The sequence below is a fragment of the Octopus sinensis genome, linkage group LG7 (genome assembly GCF_006345805.1).
Source record: "Octopus sinensis linkage group LG7, ASM634580v1, whole genome shotgun sequence".
In the NCBI taxonomy this organism is placed as follows: domain Eukaryota; kingdom Metazoa; phylum Mollusca; class Cephalopoda; order Octopoda; family Octopodidae; genus Octopus; species Octopus sinensis.
The window spans coordinates 79,058,882-79,076,381 of record NC_043003.1 but is presented as its reverse complement, the minus strand read 5'-3'; the positions used below and the strand labels follow the sequence as shown (position 1 = coordinate 79,076,381).

At 38.8% G+C, this 17,500-nt stretch overlaps 1 long non-coding RNA gene across 1 annotated transcript in view; it reads right to left on the bottom strand.

Moving 5' to 3' along the window:
- LOC118764114 overlaps positions 1 to 813 on the bottom strand; it is a 20,172-nt gene extending 19,359 nt beyond the window's left edge. The window contains exons 1-2 of the long non-coding RNA XR_004999905.1: positions 803 to 813; positions 224 to 231 (exon numbers count right to left, since the gene is read on the bottom strand). This is a non-coding gene — a long non-coding RNA (uncharacterized LOC118764114). The remainder of the gene's footprint in view (positions 1 to 223; positions 232 to 802) is intronic.
- Positions 814 to 17,500: the final 16,687 nt, after the last annotated feature.

Genomic DNA, 17,500 nt, shown 5'->3' with positions numbered 1-17,500 from the left:
TCAAACTTACAACCTCATGATTGTGAGCCCGAAGCTCTAAAGTCGGACAAATCGACTGAAAATGAAATTTATTTTTTCCATTTAATTTCTTTAAAAAAAACCCAAAAGAACGTAAAGTCGAAAAAGACGTATCTCGAACTGACTTACGTTGAGGTATACCATGACTAGTCGTCGTGGCACTTCGTCGATTACGATGGCGAGGGTTCCAGTTGATACGATCAACGGAACAGCCTGCTCGTGAAATTAACGTGCAAGTGGCTTGTTCTCGGGGAGATTCAGCGTGACACAGAATGTGACAAGGCTGGCCCTTTGAAATACAGTGAGAGAAAGTTGTGGTGAAAGAGTGCAGCAGGATTCACCCCTCCCCCACCGCCGGAGCCTCGTGGAGCTGTAGGTGTTTTCGCTCAATAAACATCACAACGCCCGGTCTGGAAATCGAAACCGCGATCTGACGACCGCAAGTCTGCTGTCCTAACCACTGGGCCATTACGCCTCCACATTACTAGTATTCGACTGTGTCGTCTTCATATGAGTCTAAGTCTATTCGTAGCTGTACATAAATTAGTGATGGTAGCAGTTGTGGTGGTAGCATTTATAGAGATTATGATGACGATGATGATGATCATAATCATGATAATGAAGGTGTTAATTAATGAGGACGGTGCCAGTGGTAACGATCATGGCTACGTACAGTCAAACAGCCAATCTTTTCACACCACTCGTAGTCAACGCCCAAAAGCGCCAGTGAGACACCTGAATGGTAAAGTAGGTGAATCGGATTATCTGAACTTTTGTAATGTACACACGTGTGAAAGTATAATGTACTAAGGCTACCTCAAGGGAAAAGAGAACTCAATACATTTGTAAGGTATCAATTTTCTTGTGTTTTTGTTGGAAAATTGCCGTTTATTCCTGCCCTTGATGAAATTACTAGTTACTGTGAGTCAGTGACCTTTCCAATAATATATCTCTATCTATCTATCTATCTATCTATCATCTATCTATCTATCTATCTATCTATCTATCTATCTACTATCTCTCTCTCTCTCTCTCTCTCTCTTCTCTCTCTCTCTTTCTCTCTCTCTCTCTCTCTCTCTCTCTCTCTCTATATATAATATTATATATATATATATATATATATATATATATTCTTTTATTCTTTTACTTGCTTCAGTCATTTGACTGCGGCCATGCTCGAGCACCTCTTTTTAGTCCAACAAATCGACTCCAGGACTTATTGTTTGTAAGCCTAGTACTTATTGTATCGTTATCTTTGGCCGAACCGCTAAGTTACGGGGACGTAAACACACCATGATCGGTTGACAAGCGATTGTAAGGGGAACAAACACAGACCCAAAGATACATACATAAATACATGCACACACACACACACACACACACATATACGCAAGGGTATGAGAGGTACTGGTATCTAGAAGACCCAAAGAGTGGAGGTTAACGCTAAGTGCTATGGACAGACTGTAGTTAAACTCTTGGTTCGATAGTGAAATGAGTGCGAAGTCTAATCTGTGTCTTGTATGAGCATGCATATATATATTAGACAAAATGAGATAACAAAGCCAAGGCTCTGATGAATTTTCAGGATATTTATAAGGAAAAAGATATAGTCATACACACACGCATGAGAGAGTGCTGAAAAGTACCTGGCTTTGGGTAAAAGAAAATACAGAAGGATCCGTAAATTATGATTTTATTCAACATATTCTCCTCACAGATTCACACACTTATTGCAGTGGTCCTTCAGTTTTTCTAAGCCCTGTAAAAGAACTTGGAAAGTTGGGCTCGCAATCAGGCTTTTCGCGATACCCTTAAAGTCAGGAGTTTTTCAACACACCTTCGTATAATATGTGTTATATATATATATATATATATATATATCTATATATATATATATATATATATATATATATATTCTTTCTTTTATTAATATTAATTTTAGTAATTCCCACCTTACTAACCACACTAATATTATTATTGATAAACCCAAGAATGCTGACAACAAACATAAAAACTGTATAATTCTAGATAAAAATAGGAATATTAAATCAAAAAATAGAAAAAATGAAAATAATCTAAACTTACCTAATTCCTTCAATAATATATATAACCATAGAACTCAAATTAATATAGATGGGAATAGAATAGCAAAAAAGAAACCAATATCTTGTGTGAGAATAGCTGACCCTCCCAAACACAACTCATCATTCCAATAAAGAAAATAGTAATAACGCTACTTGGATCATAATCCCTTTCGCCAAACATCTAAAATCTAACTTTATTAGATCCTTTAGAATGATAATTAATAAAAACTTCAAAAACTCTAAATATGCTAAAATATTTGATTAAAAAATTAGATTTGGATTTTCAGTCTCTCCAAATCTCTTAAGGACAATCTCCAGTACCTAGTACTTCCAATATTCCTATAATTAACAACTACTATAATGATAATAATCAGAACTCCAATATCTCTAATAAATATAGACGTAACACCATAGTACCACATAGTAATTTAAATTGTAATTGTTGAGACCCATATGCCTGTGAAGTAGATAGAAATTGTAAAATGAGAGAAGTTGTATACCAAGCAACTATTGTTACTTAGGACTCCTCTAGATACATATACGTGGGTTGCACGAAATACTCACTTAAATCGAGAATTCATAATCACAGACCTTCTTTTAGGGACCCTAGAAAAGAGAAAAGCACAGGTCTTTCTAAAAAAATTTGGCATCTCAAAAGAAACAATATTGATTTCTCAATTTCTTGGAAAATCCTTTCTTCTTCCCCCTCTTACAGAAATAATAATAACATTTGTAGGTTGTGTTTGGAAGAAAGCTATAGCATAATCAGAATGAATGGCAATTTGGTTAATATCAGGGATGGAAAAGTTTCCTCATGTAAACGCATGACCAAATTCCTATCAATCTTTAATAATTCTTCACTACCCTCTTGCTTAGATTAGTTTTTGGTGTTTTTTAAAAATATTTCTATATATCTTTTTCTATGGAATGCGATTACTCATCACATCCACTTTACATCACTATATCTTACACTATCTTGGTATTTTTATTTAACACTTCCTTCTAAAAATTGCATGACCCACCATATATTGAGCTAACACTTTATCTATCTTTCCCTACATCTCCTTTTCTCTCAATTTGTCTGTTTTTTTAAAATTATATCTTTCCTTAGTATATAATATACTTATAATTTTTTGTATTTTACTTTTTTTTATTTGCATAATGTGTCCATTTAAACCCCTCAACATACCCATTCTAACTATTACTAGTCTCTTTACCTGATAATGAAATATATTTTACATCTGATATATCCAAACATGTATACACATATAGTACTTCTTGGTGTCCTACATGTCGACAACCATGTGTGCATTTCTAGGTATGGGTCTTTTATGTCATCTCTGTGTGTATATCTATTATTTTGTGTTTATGCTAGATGTTGCCACTAACATATATCGTATCTTTTAATATGAACGTGTGTATCTGCGTATATACGTATGTTTCGCATACACGCATATAAACATATTATTTATATCTATATGTGTGTGTGCCTTTTCTCTCTTTGCACCGGTATGAATATATATATATATATATATATATATATATAGATATATATATATATAGCTTTATTTAAAAAGCAGCAAAAATTCAACAAAACCTGTTACTCTGAGTTTCACGTTCCCGTTCGTCGGACAGTTCTAGGCAAAACTGTCCGACGAACGGGAACGTGAAACTCAGAGTAACAGGTTTTGTTGAATTTTCTGCTGCTTTAAATAAAGCATATTACTCTACCACTGGTATTTGAGTACTCTTTTTTCCACCTTGTTTCACATTTATGTGTTTACTCCGGTATATATATATATATATATTGTACGGTGTTTCTTCTTTCATGTATACCCTAATCAAAAAACAACTAGAATTCCTATATCTATGTATACTAAAGTGCAAATATGAATAAATATACTAACACTTTTTTCCTTATAAGATTATTTTTTCTCTAACATTACTTATAAACTTGCTTGTATACTTTTGTGCACCCCATACTCGTATATTTTCCTATATTCATAATACACAATACTCTTCTATTACTTGAATATTAATACTACCCTAATACCATTAACTATCCCTCTCACATTAAGCCAAGCTAGTTTCTTACCGCATAATTTTTATTTATACTAAAACAGAGTTACTGTATAACCTTGCATATTAAACATATAAAATTAACCCTTTATTTATCATTTTTATTCCCAGCTCATTTATCGCCCCTACATTGATTTATTTTTCCGTATTCCAGCCTCTAGTATATATTTCAACTTCACTTCTTACATTTTTATAACCACAGCAAGTATTTACTATCTAGATATTTTTCTACATTATATTTAATATATACTAACGAATATTAGTTCTTATGCAAACTTAAGTCCATCTTACGCATCTAATTCTCTCTTTAACCCTTTTTACTTCTCTAACACTTGTTTACATTAAGTAGCTCTTTATACACTATCTCCTCTAGATTAACTTCATTCTCATGTATAAAAATTTTTTAGATACACTCCACACTAAGTAATGTTTTTAACTGTCAGATCATATCTTAATTCAAATATAGCCATGCTTTTCCATTGGACATTTCTATACAATTTTTGCCCTACACGACTTATTTGGAGTTAAAATTTCTAATCCCCTTACTCATCTATAGAGGGAACGTCTCTGAAACCTCTTTTACTTATATTTTCAAATAACCGTTATAGCCTTTAGTCATAGTTAATACCTAACTGGACTCACATCTCTTTTCCTCATAAAGATAAAAATGAATCTCCTAGATTTTATTCTGCTACTTCCTTTCTCAAGTTCTTTCTAAAAAATTTGTTTATACTTCTTGCACTGAAGAGTACATTCATATATAGTTAATTAATTTAATTCAATTCAATCATGAATTTGCATTATTTTTATATATACGAAACGATCGTCTGCATGAATTACAATTCTCTAATATATTTTAACAACTCTCCTCCATTTTTAACTAAATTGTTGAGTTTTACAGGCTTTCTTTTCATAAATTCACAACACATCATATGCAAGTATTATATATATATATATATATATATATATAGTGTGTGTGTGTGTGTGTGTGTGTGTGTGGTGTGTGTGTGTGTGTGTGTGTGTGTGTTGTGTGGTGCGTGTGTGTGTGTGTGTGTGTGTGTATAATGTAACAACAAAACAATGAAACCTCGATAGTAGAGAAATAGAGGATTATTTATGTATGTCATAATTTAGAACAAACAGTAAATGGTTGTCAATATAGTATTCGGAGTTTTCGAATGTCGGAGCAAAGAGCTAGAATACATTCTTGTTGGCTAGTGATGGCAACAGACGCTATGATAAACGGTTTGTTTGTGTATGTATGTGTGTGATGTACGTGTATATGTTTGTGTGAGTGTGTACGTATGTAGATTTTGTGAACGCAGGAGGTTTATGTCTATATATTGTGAGAATAAGGTTGCGTTTAGATTTTATCTTTTTTCTTTTTCCACCCATTGGAGTTGCTTCCCTTTTATTTAACGGTTTTTCATAGCGTCTGTTGCCATTAATAGCCGACGAGAATGTATCGTAGCTCTTCGCTCCGACATTCGAAACTCCGAGTACTATAATGACATTTTACTGTTTGTTCTAAGTTATATATATATATATATATATATATATATAAGTAGATAGAGAGAGAGAGAGAGATAGAGGGGGAGAGAGAAATAGTGATGCACAAAAAGACTGTGCATGTATGCGTTGTATCTCATATTTTTGTTGATATCTCTTCTCTCTCCCTCTCCTTCTCTTTCTCTCTCTCTCCTTTCCCTCTCCTCTCCTCCTCTCTCTCCTTTCGCATCACTTAGGATTTAATTACGTTTGAAAACTTTATAATGCTCATGTTAGAGTGCTGGAAAGAGACAAAGTGACAGAGAGAGAGAGAGAGAGAGAGAGAGAGGGAGAGAGAGAGGGAGAGAGAGAAAGTATGCGCTTTTATGTGTGTATGTGTATGTGTGCGTGTATGTGTACCTGTGTTTGTGCATGTGTATTATTTGCACCTAATATCGACTACGTTAATTATAAATGAACATCTAATTCAGTAAATTTGATATCAATGCTTAGTTAGACAGCATAATTGTTAATAAATGTTTGAACTGTTAAGAATCTAGGAAATAAATTGAAGCGAATGATAAATAAGTGACAATAACGATGTATGACATTAAACTGTAAAGAAGTTCATAAATTCTGTATTAGAAAGCATAATTTATTGTGTAATAATGTGATTTACTTTCAAGGTTAGCATTCCCAGAGGGGGCAAAGAAGGAGAGAGAAAGAGAGAGAGGGGGAGTGAAAGGAAAAGACAGTGAGTCTCTGTGTTGTGCGTGTATAAATCTATAAATCAAAATATGATGTTCGTGTATTGGGTGTTATGAATCATGTGTCGTTTAAGTCATATGATCATCGATCAGAAGGTATGTTGCTAATTGATAATTCTGCACTCAAAAAGAGGACGAAGACCTCTCGGCTTCATCTGGCCAAGCTCTTATCAGGTTCTTGAAGTATCACCTGAACAGGAAGGTGAGAGTAGAGAGACGTCTAGTGTGTTTACCGAAATGTGGACGAGAGTGACCATACTGGTGCATTTAAATGGGTTTACTCAGAGTAGTTAACTGACGTTCCGTATTTATTCATTGGTCAGTGTAAGTTTGATAATTCTTTCAAAGTTTGGCACAAAGCCAGCAATTTTAGTGGGAGGAGTCGACTCTAGTTTTCAATAGGTGCTTAATTTATTGACCCTGAAAGGAAAAAATGCACAGTCGACTTCAGAGGTATCTGAACTCAGAGTGTAAATAGCCGGAAGAAATGCTGTAAGGCATTTTGTCCGGTGCAGTAACTTTTCTGTCAGCTCGCCGCCTTAGTGTAAGTTTAATAACCCTTACTACTATAGACACAAGGCCTGAAATTTAGGAAGAGGGGGTCTAGTCATTTACATCGACCTCAGTTTTTCACTCGTACTCAATTTATCGACCCCGAAGGGATGAAAAGCAAAGTCGATCTCGGCGGAATTTGAACTCAGAACGTAAAGACGGACGAAATAATGGCGTGCTAATGATTCTGCCAGCTCGCCACCTCGGTATAAGTTTAATAATATAATACTTTCTACTATAGGCACAAGGTCTGAAATATGGGGGAGGGGTCCAATCTATTAGATCGACCCCAGTATGCAACTGGTACTTAATTTATCGACCTTGAAAGGATGAAAAGCAAAACCGACCTTGGCTGAATTTGAACTCAGAACGTAAAGACAGACGAAATAATGTTAAGCATTTCGCTCGCCGTGCCAACGATTCTGAAAGCTCGCCGCCATAATTAGTTTAATAATCTTTTCTACTCTAGGCACAAGGCCCTAAAATTTTGGGGGAGTGGGCCAGCCGATTAGTTCCACCCTAGTACGTGCGTGCGTGCGTGCGTGTGTTTGTGTGTGTGCGTGTGCGCGCAATGGAAGTGGGATAATTAACATTCAACGCTGTAAAGAAAAATCAAACATCGTTTCAACTCTGTGTATTTGGTATTTACTTACCAGCTCTTGTATTTAGTCACGGCCAGCTTTATGTGGCCTCAAGTCGGACAAGCTCAAGTCCAACAGCTCATGGCATTAATAATAATAATGATGATAATAATTATAACAATGATAATGCATGCATACATGAACACACACACACATACACACACACACACATACACACACACACACACACTTACATACACATGCATAGGTAAGGACGATTCCTTTGTTTACCTTTATTCTCCACTTCTGTGGAAGAAAGCAGCTGTGATCAATTTATGAACAGATATGTGATCCACCAGTTTTGAAGTGCCGAAGACGCGCCTGCTATGTCTCTGCTGTGCTCTTACCATTTCATCAAAGATTGAGGGGAAAGACAGAAAGATTTATATATTTTAACTTGTAAATATTGGTCTCAAATTTTAGAGCAAGACCAGCAGTTTATGGGGAGAGATTAAGTAGATTACAGCGACAATAGTGCTCAACTGGTACTTAGTTTATCGACTCCGAAGGGATGAAAGGCAAAGTCGACCCGGGCGAAATTTGAACCCAGAATCATAAAGACGGACGAAATACAGCTAAGCATTTAGTCGGGCGTGCTAAACAATTCTGCCAGCTCGCAGGGAGCAAATTGATTATATCCAACGCCATTGTACAATTGGAAATTTTTGTGATGCTCGAAAGGCAAAGCCGACCTCGGCGAAATTTGAACTCAGAACGCAAAGACGGGCGAAATGCTGCTAAGCATTTTCCCTACCGTGCTGACGATTCTGCAAGCTCACCACCTTATCTTAACCTGTAAATATAAATATCTTGAAGATGTACTTCTTTGGTTGGTGATTTGATCTGAGACTGTGTATTGAGACTAAAACAATTGCAGCTTGGAAGACTCAGATTAAATTTCTTTATTATCCATACGGATTAACACAGATGGGGACAATACAATGTTTGGGGTCAACGTGGAACGTTTTACAATGAAATCGGATGAGTTATTTACAAAGGAATGAAATTACAATGAAAATTAAATAAGGACGAATAAACAAAGAAAACAATGAAGATAAAAGAACAGGATAGCCGACCCCACGGGCCCTGTTATTTTAGCTGCAACCTTTTGGTAGGTGATCGTGGCGTGTTCATGCAGGGCCTTTCCCACCCAGCATCCGAGCGACACGCATCCATCTTTTTTTGAATACAGACTCTGTCAGACACCTTTTCTCTAGCTCCACCTTCCTCTTCAGATGGAATCTAAAGAAGTTCGTTAGGGCGGTGCCAGAGGTCATGGTGTCTGACAGTATACCTTTCATTCTGGTCTTCCATATAACCTCTTTCGCAACTGCTCAGATTAGCCATTCAAAAACACACAAAGGCTGTTAACTTCACCGAAACGTTTATTACTTGGTGTCAAAATTTCCGTCACATTGATCCAGTTCCACTACCATTCATTTGGTGCGACGTTAATTTTGATAACAAATAACAAATGTTTAAATGAAGATAACAGTTTTTGCGTTTTTTGAAAGGCTAATAAACATCTTTCACACTGTAATTGTATAAATGTTTTGAATTGCAGGAAATAACCACTTTCGTTATGAATCAATAATAAAGACCACTTTATATTTAAATTTTCAATTTGACATTTTCAGTATTTTTTTTTTAATATTATGATTGAATTTCGCGGCGCACCTAGCTCCATTTCGTGTCATTCCAGAGTTATTGGTCTAGGGCACAATGTCACACTTCTTTACAGAAACGAAATTTAAAGTCTCAGGAAATAAACAAAGGTTTGGGTGCGTATGTGTTAATGCGTTGGCATGTGTGTGCGCGCGTACGTGCGTGTGTGTGTGTGTGTGTGTGTGTGTGTGTTGTGTGTGTGTGTGCGTGCGTGTGTGTATGCATGAGTGAATGAGTGCATGTGTGTTGCGTGTGTGTACGCTGAAATGTCAGAACTCGCTTCTCTTCTCATGTAACACAAATTAATTTTTAGTTTAGGAAGTTCAACACATACTTATCGAGAAGAGTACCGATGTTTTTAAGCGAAGTAAACATGAATGAAATAAACTAGATTCGACATTAGTTCAACAGGCTTCCCTAAAGCTTTGTCTTTTCGCTCTAAGGAGCCTGCAAGGGAGACCTCTCAGTGTTCATCAGAAGTGCTTGAAATATCTTCCAAATCTCCATCAAATTACAATCCCACCGCCACGAAAAAAAAGGACACACTATATTTTGCTTTTCATTTTACTATTTTCTACATGACTTAACCAGAAAAGGAAGGAAAACTTCAATGACAGTTATCCGGTGTCTTCGAGACCGGTGAATGTAAAGAAATGCTATTCTCAGACATGAGATTTTGCATAAATGCTTGCATCTGAGCACATCTTGCCGTTACCAAATTGTCGGTAATCAAACTAGCTTGTGTTTTAAAATCATCTGGAAAATTGTTCAATTTCAAACAAGTTTTCACCAAATGCGACAGCAAGAGACAATTTCTTAAAATAATTTTCGAATTGTGTTTCTAATCGCAGACTGATTTGGGATTAACATTCTTTAATACGCACAAATACATTATGCACACACGTGAACAAACACACACACATACACACATACACACAAACACACCACACACACTCAGATTACACGCGTATATATATATATATATATATATATTATATATATATATATTATATATTATATGTATCTAGGTATATACATATATTTATGCATAAATACATACAAACATATATCTATCTATATATGAATATATATATATATATATATATATATATATATATATACGTAAATATATGTCGCGTTGAGTCAAAAGTTTTGCAATATTTTGGAAAGTTATTTGCTTTATTCACTAAGTTATATCAAAAGCAGGCTAGCATTCAAAGTGGAGGCCATCATGTTGCACCATCTGCCAGTTCTTTGATTCCACGTTAATACCAATTCTGTCCTACGAGGCGAAGAACTCCTTCCACCTCCTCTTGGTTGATGAAACGTCACGATCGCAAGAAGTAAGTTATTGCTCAAACCATGTAATAGTAAAAGGGTGATAGTTCTCTGCAAGCCTAACTTGCATAAGCAGTGGTTAAGCAAGGGCCAACTGCCAGAACCTGTTGCCAAACATGAGCGCTTCAAACACAAAGTGATGCTCTGGCGGAATTATGAGGGAAAAATTCACTGCGAGTTCGTTCCGGACAGTCGAACCATTGATGTCAACCTGTCTTCCGAGCAACTGGAATGGATGTATGCCATTGTGCGGCAAAAATACCCAGCATTGGTTAATTGAAAACGAGCTCTTTAAAGCAAGACAACACAAGACCTCATACCGCTCGAAAAACCGGGAACAAACTGCAGGAACTTGAGGGAATCGAACAAATATAGTCTAGACCTAGCTCTCTCTCGCATTGTTACTTGTTGCGATCCATGAGTCATTTCCTGCGTTCGCAACTTTTCATCAATCAAGAGGAAGTAGAAGTTTTCGTGAAGGAGTTCTTGGCTCCGGAGGAGAAAAACTGGTATCAGTGTGGGATCAAAGAACTGGCAGAAAGGTGGCTTCCAATGGTGCAATACGATGGCCTCTACATTGTATGCTAGGTTAATTTTGTTGTAACAACCAATAAAACAAATATGTTACCATAATATTGCAAGACTTTTGACTCAACACACACGCACACGCACACACACACACACACACATACACACACACACACACACACACACACATACACACACACATACATTCTTTTATTCTTTTATTTGTTTCAGTCATTCGACTGCGGTCATGCTGGAGAACCACCTTTAATCGAGCAACTCGACCCCGGTTCTTATTCTTTGTGAGCCTGACACTTATTCTATCAGTCTCTTTGACCGAACCGCTAAGTTACGGAGACGTAAGCAATGTTGGAGCGGGAGGCAGAAACACAGACCCACAAACATACACACACACACATACACACACACACACACACACACACACACACAAAATATACGACGTGCTTGTTTCAGTTTCCATCTACCGAATCCATTTACAAGGCTTTGGCCGGTGAGGCTATAGTAGAAGACACTTGCGCAAGGTGCCACGCAGTGAGACTGAACCCGGAACCATGTGGCCGGTAAGCAAGCAACTTACCACACAGCCAGTCCTGCACCTATGTATGTATGTATCTCTCTCTCTCTCTCTCTCTCTCTCTATATATATATATATATATATCTATATATATATAGATATATATATATATATATATATATATATATATGTATGTGTGTCTGTGTGTGTGTGTGTATACCTATAAACTTCAGTACGTATAACTATCTATGTATATGTATGCGTGTGAGTTTGTGTATACATCTGTATGTGCGTGTGTATGAATGTTGTATATATTCATCTCGAACAGATGGAGGTCTTCATCTACACGCGCACAAACATGTATATAGACACACACACACACAAATACACACACGTGCATACACACACACACTCACCATCACGAACGACACACACATACCAGTCGCGGTAGAAAAAGTACGACACATTCTCTCTATCTCCTTCTCATACATAACACTCACAACACACACACACACGCACACACACGCACAGACGCACACACGTACACCTGTATCCATACATAAAAACCACCGCACACGCCATCGAGCCAGCGCCGACAAACACGCAGATTAGCTGAGCTTGTCAGATAGACAAAACATGTTGCCTTTTACACAATACATTTGTTTCAAGATATGATAATGCTTTCTTTGTTATGCAGATTGACGTTATCTGGTCCGGCAAAACTGGATTCTACCTGAGAGATTTACAATATTCACAGATAGTAGAGTGAAAACATCTGAACTTACCCACAATCTGTTGTCGTTACAAAGAGATAGCGAATATTGGATATTTATCATATTTATGCATATATGCATACGGGTATATGTATGTGCGTGCGTGCGTATACGTATGGACGTGTGTGTGTGTGTGTGTGTGTGTGTGGTGTGTGTGTGTGTATGTGTGTGTATGTGTGTGTGTGCATGTATAAAGTTTTGTTAATTCACCAAGTGATAAATTATGTATGTATAAATATATATATATATATATATATATATATATACGTGTGCGTGTGTGTATATAAATATATACGTATGCATGCATGCATGTATATATATATATATATTATATATACTTACATACATACATATATACATATATATATATACTTACATACATATATATATATATATATACACATATACACACATATATATTACATACATACATACATACATACATGTATGTACATGTATGTATGTACATACATACATACATGTATGTACCGATCTTTTTATATGTATAATGATATCTACAAACAAAAAACACCCTATATAATATTGTTTGTGATCATATATATATATGTGAAGGCGCAGGCTTAGTGGTTAGGGGCATTCGGCTCATGATCGTAATGTCGTGAATTCAATTCCCGGCGGCGCGTTGTGTCCTTCAGCAAGACACTTTATTTCACGTTGCTCCAGTCCACTCAGCTGGCAAAAATGAGTTGTAGCTGTATTTCAAGGGGCCAGCCTTGCCACACGCTGTGTCACGCGGATTCTCCCCCCGAACTACGTTAAGGGTACACGTGTTTGGGGAGTGCTCAGCCACTCACACGTTAATTTCACAGGCAAGCTGTTCTGGTGATCGTATCAGCTAGGACCCTCGCCGTTGCAACCGACGGAGTGCTCCTATATATATATGTGGAGGCGCAATGGCCCAGTGGTTAGGGCAGCGGACTCGCGGTCATAGGATTGCGGTTTCGATTCCCAGACCGGGCGTTGTGAGTGTTTATTGAGCGAAAACACCTAAAGCTCCACGAGGCTCCGGCAGGGGGTGGTGGTGATCCCTGCTGTACTCTTTCACCACAACTTTCTCTCACTCTTACTTCCTGTTTCTGTTGTACCTGTATTTCAAAGGGACAGCCTTGTCACTCTCTGTGTCACGCTGAATATCCCCGAGAACTACGTTAAGGGTACGCGTGTCTGTGGAGTGCTCAGCCACTTACACGTTAATTTCACGAGCAGGCTGTTCCGTTGATTCGGATCAACCGGAACCCTCGTCGTCGTAACCGAGTGCTTCCATCCCTATATATATATATATATATATATATAGAGAGAGAGAGAGAGAGAGAGAGAGAACAAATAAGGATCGAAACCCTTCCCGAGCCATGCGATTGTGAGGCGTATATATTCTCCACCCCACGCCTGGACAGGACACTGGTCTGTCACAGGATTACTCATTTTTGCCAAATAACTAGATTGGAAGGACGTGAAAAGAAGTATTTTGCTTAAGAATACGACGCTTCCTCCTGTCTAGGAATTGAAACCACAATCTTACAATCATGAGTGCTGCATCCTAACTATTAAGCCACGCGCATTTACGTATGTGCACGTGTGTGCGTGACATTACTTGGAGACACTAGCCATGATAATATCTTTATTGTGTGAAACTATTTGTAGCGCATAACTATACAGTGTGTGCACTAAACAATATTTATCTTTCACCAGATGGAATACTTTTTTCTTAAATCTTACCGTAAGTAAACTATATATGATAGAGAAGCACTCCGTCGGTTACGACGACGAGGGTTCCGGTTGATCCGAATCAACGGAACAGCCTGCTCGTGAAATTAACGTGTAAGTGGCTGAGCACTCCACAGACACGTGTACCCTTAACGTAGTTCTCGGGGATATTCAGCGTGACACAGAGAGTGACAAGGCCGGCCCTTTGAAATACAGGTACAACAGAAACAGGAAGTAAGAGTGAGAGAAAGTTGTGGTGAAAGAGTACAGCAGGGATCACCACCATCCCCTGCCGGAGCCTCGTGGAGCTTTAGGTGTTTTCGCTCAATAAACACTCACAACGCCCGGTCTGGGAATCGAAACCGCGATCCTATGACCGCGAGTCCGCTGCCCTAACCACTGGGCCATTGCGCCTCCACTAAACTATATATGATATGATATAATGGACTCACCCGTTGAAGACAACGTAGGAACGTTCAGCTTTTGCCGAACGACCTGCACAAAACGATTTGTTTATAGTGATCAAATGTTTGTGCTGCACATTTGTTCATGTCCTCCAACAAATCAACGTTGTCTGAACAGGTGCAAGGTGTACCACGTATCAGGTGTCGAAGTGATAGCAGAGCAACGTGAGATGAAGTGTTTTGCTCAAGAACGCAACACACCACCCGGTCTAGGAATTGAAATCACGATCGCTAGATTGTGGGTGCAACACTCTAACCACTAGGCCATGCATACAAGCATACGTACATATTCATATATGTATGTGAAGGCGCATGGCTCAGTGGTTAAAGCGTCGAGCTTACGATCGTGAGGTTGTGAGCTCGAATCCCGGACCGGGCTGCGTGTTGTGTTCTTGAGCAAGGCACTTTATTTCACGTTGCTCCAGTTCACTCTGCTGTAGAAATGAGTTGCAACGTCACTGGTGCCAAGCTGTATCGACCTTTGTCTTTCCCTTGAATAACACTAGTGGCGTGGAGAGGGGAGGCTGGTATGCATGGGCGACTGCTGGTCTTCCATAAACAACCTCGCCCGGACTTGTGTCTAGGAGGGTAACTTTCTAGGTGCAATCCCATATTCATTCATGACCGAAGGGGGTCTTTACCCCTTTATGTATGTGTGTGTGTTCGTGTGTGTGTGTGTGTGTGTGTGTGTGTGTGTGCGTGCGTGTGTGTGGTGTGTGTGTGTGTGTGTGTGTGTGTGTAGGAATTTCAACCACGTTTCGTGGTTCGCTACCTCAACAGCTCCTTTGTAATATCCAGTGGCTAAGGACATCATCAAGAGAAACCACGTTCTGTTTTGGCCCTTACTCTTCTACCGCCTCCGCCCTCCGGGGGTGTCTTCAGCGCTGTTGTTGAGTGTGTTTTTCCTTTGTTCTTTTGCTTTTTGCTTTTTGGTTTCTTCGATGCAACGAATGTCAGCGGGCGAATGGAAAATGGCCACCCTGGCAAATTTCCCTTTACATACTTGCTGGTAGGCTCCAGCAGCCAGCGCCAGCTGTCACGTGACACAATCTAGGCTTCAACGGACCAATAGAGGGGAAAGGCGCGTAGTTCTGGCCCGTGCTCTCTTTAGACCTGCCTTCCAACTGAGTCGCGTTAGTTTCAGCTCCAGCAGCCAGAGCCGGTTAGCCGTCTTGTGGTACAAGCCGTCGAACTATCGGGGAGGGAGGTGCGCAATGAACGAGATGGTTCCCTTGGTCCACCTGTCAAGCAGCAACGCTGTTTAAGTGCCAGCCAGCCTCACCTTGTGACGTTATTTCACAGTTGGCATATTGCATTCGAACCATTTTGGGTCTCTCGTTCCAGCCTTATATAGAAGCTGGCTTTGTCGACTGCCTCCTGTATATCCTCCTTGTTAGTTTTCTCAGCTCTGAGCTTGAAAATGCAAACCTTCTTTTAAATAATATCACCATTTTCCTTTCAATGAAACCTCTAGCCCTCGCTGCCGGGTGGTAATACTCGACAGTCCACCCCTGTTCCCCGCACTCTTCGATTAATCTCTCATACCTCCTCTCCTTCCGTTGCTCTGCATTAGCGATGTTCTCTTCCCATGGCATTATCAGTTCTAACAAAATTCCATTTTTTTCATTCTGTGTTTCATAGGATTAAGTCCGATCTTTTTGTAGTTTTTATGAGTAGAAATATTAACAATCTTTCCAAATCCGCAACCAGCTCCCAGTATCCCTTTCATCTCTCGTCTGTCTCGTATACATTTTTTGTAGGCCTAGTCTTATGTCCTTTTCCATCCATCTGGAAGTATATCCTTCCGCGCTTTTCCACTTTTGGGTACTCTCCCCTATTATATCCCTCGATCTTCTCCTTTAGTGCTGCGTTTATGACACCGATTACTTGATTGTGACGCCATGTATATCTGTCAAGTGCTAGCCTGCAGTTTGACAGAACGTGTCTCACTGTCGTTTTCTCTCTGCATCTACATTCATCAGTTGTTTGTATGTTCCACCGGACTAAATTAGCCGGTGAAGGCAAAACGTCGAAGATAGGCTTGATCAAGAAGGATGTTCTTGCCTGCTCCACAAGGGGCTAAACATAGAGGGGACAAACAAGGACAGACAAGGCGATTAAGTCGATTACATCGACCCCAGTGCGTAACTGGTACTTAATTTATCGACCCCGAAAGGATGAAAGGCGAAGTCGGCCTCGGTGGAATTTGAACTCAGAACGTAACGGTAGACGAAATCCCGCTAAGCATTTCGCCCGGCGTGCTAACGATTCTGCCAGCTAACTGCCTTTAATGATTTCAAATTTTGATACAAGGCCAGAAATGTTGGAGGAGGGTATGTAGTCAATTACATCGACCCCAGTGCACAATTGATACGTATTTTATTGACCCCGGTGGGATGAAAGGCAAAGTTGACCTCAGCGGAATTTGAACGTCAAGACGGACGAAATGACGCTAAGCAGTTTGTCCAGCTTGCTAACGGTTCTGCCAACATGCTAGTGGTTTTGCATATGTATGTATGTATGTATGTATGTATGTATGTATGTATGTATGTATGCATGCATGCATGTATGTATGTATGTATGTATGTGTGTGTGTGTATGTGTATGTGCGTGTGTGCGTGCCTGTGTGTGTGTGTGTCCCACCACTTGACAACCAGTGTCGGTGTGTTTAAGTCCCCGTAACTTAGCGGTTCGACAAAAAACACCTATAGAATAAATAGCCATGGCAACAACTAAAATAAATGCCGTTGGACATCTAGTTCGAAGCTTGACAGACGATATCAAACATGTAAAACCTGAACAAGGTAAATGAGAAAACGTGTTAATCCTACAATCTGATTCAAATT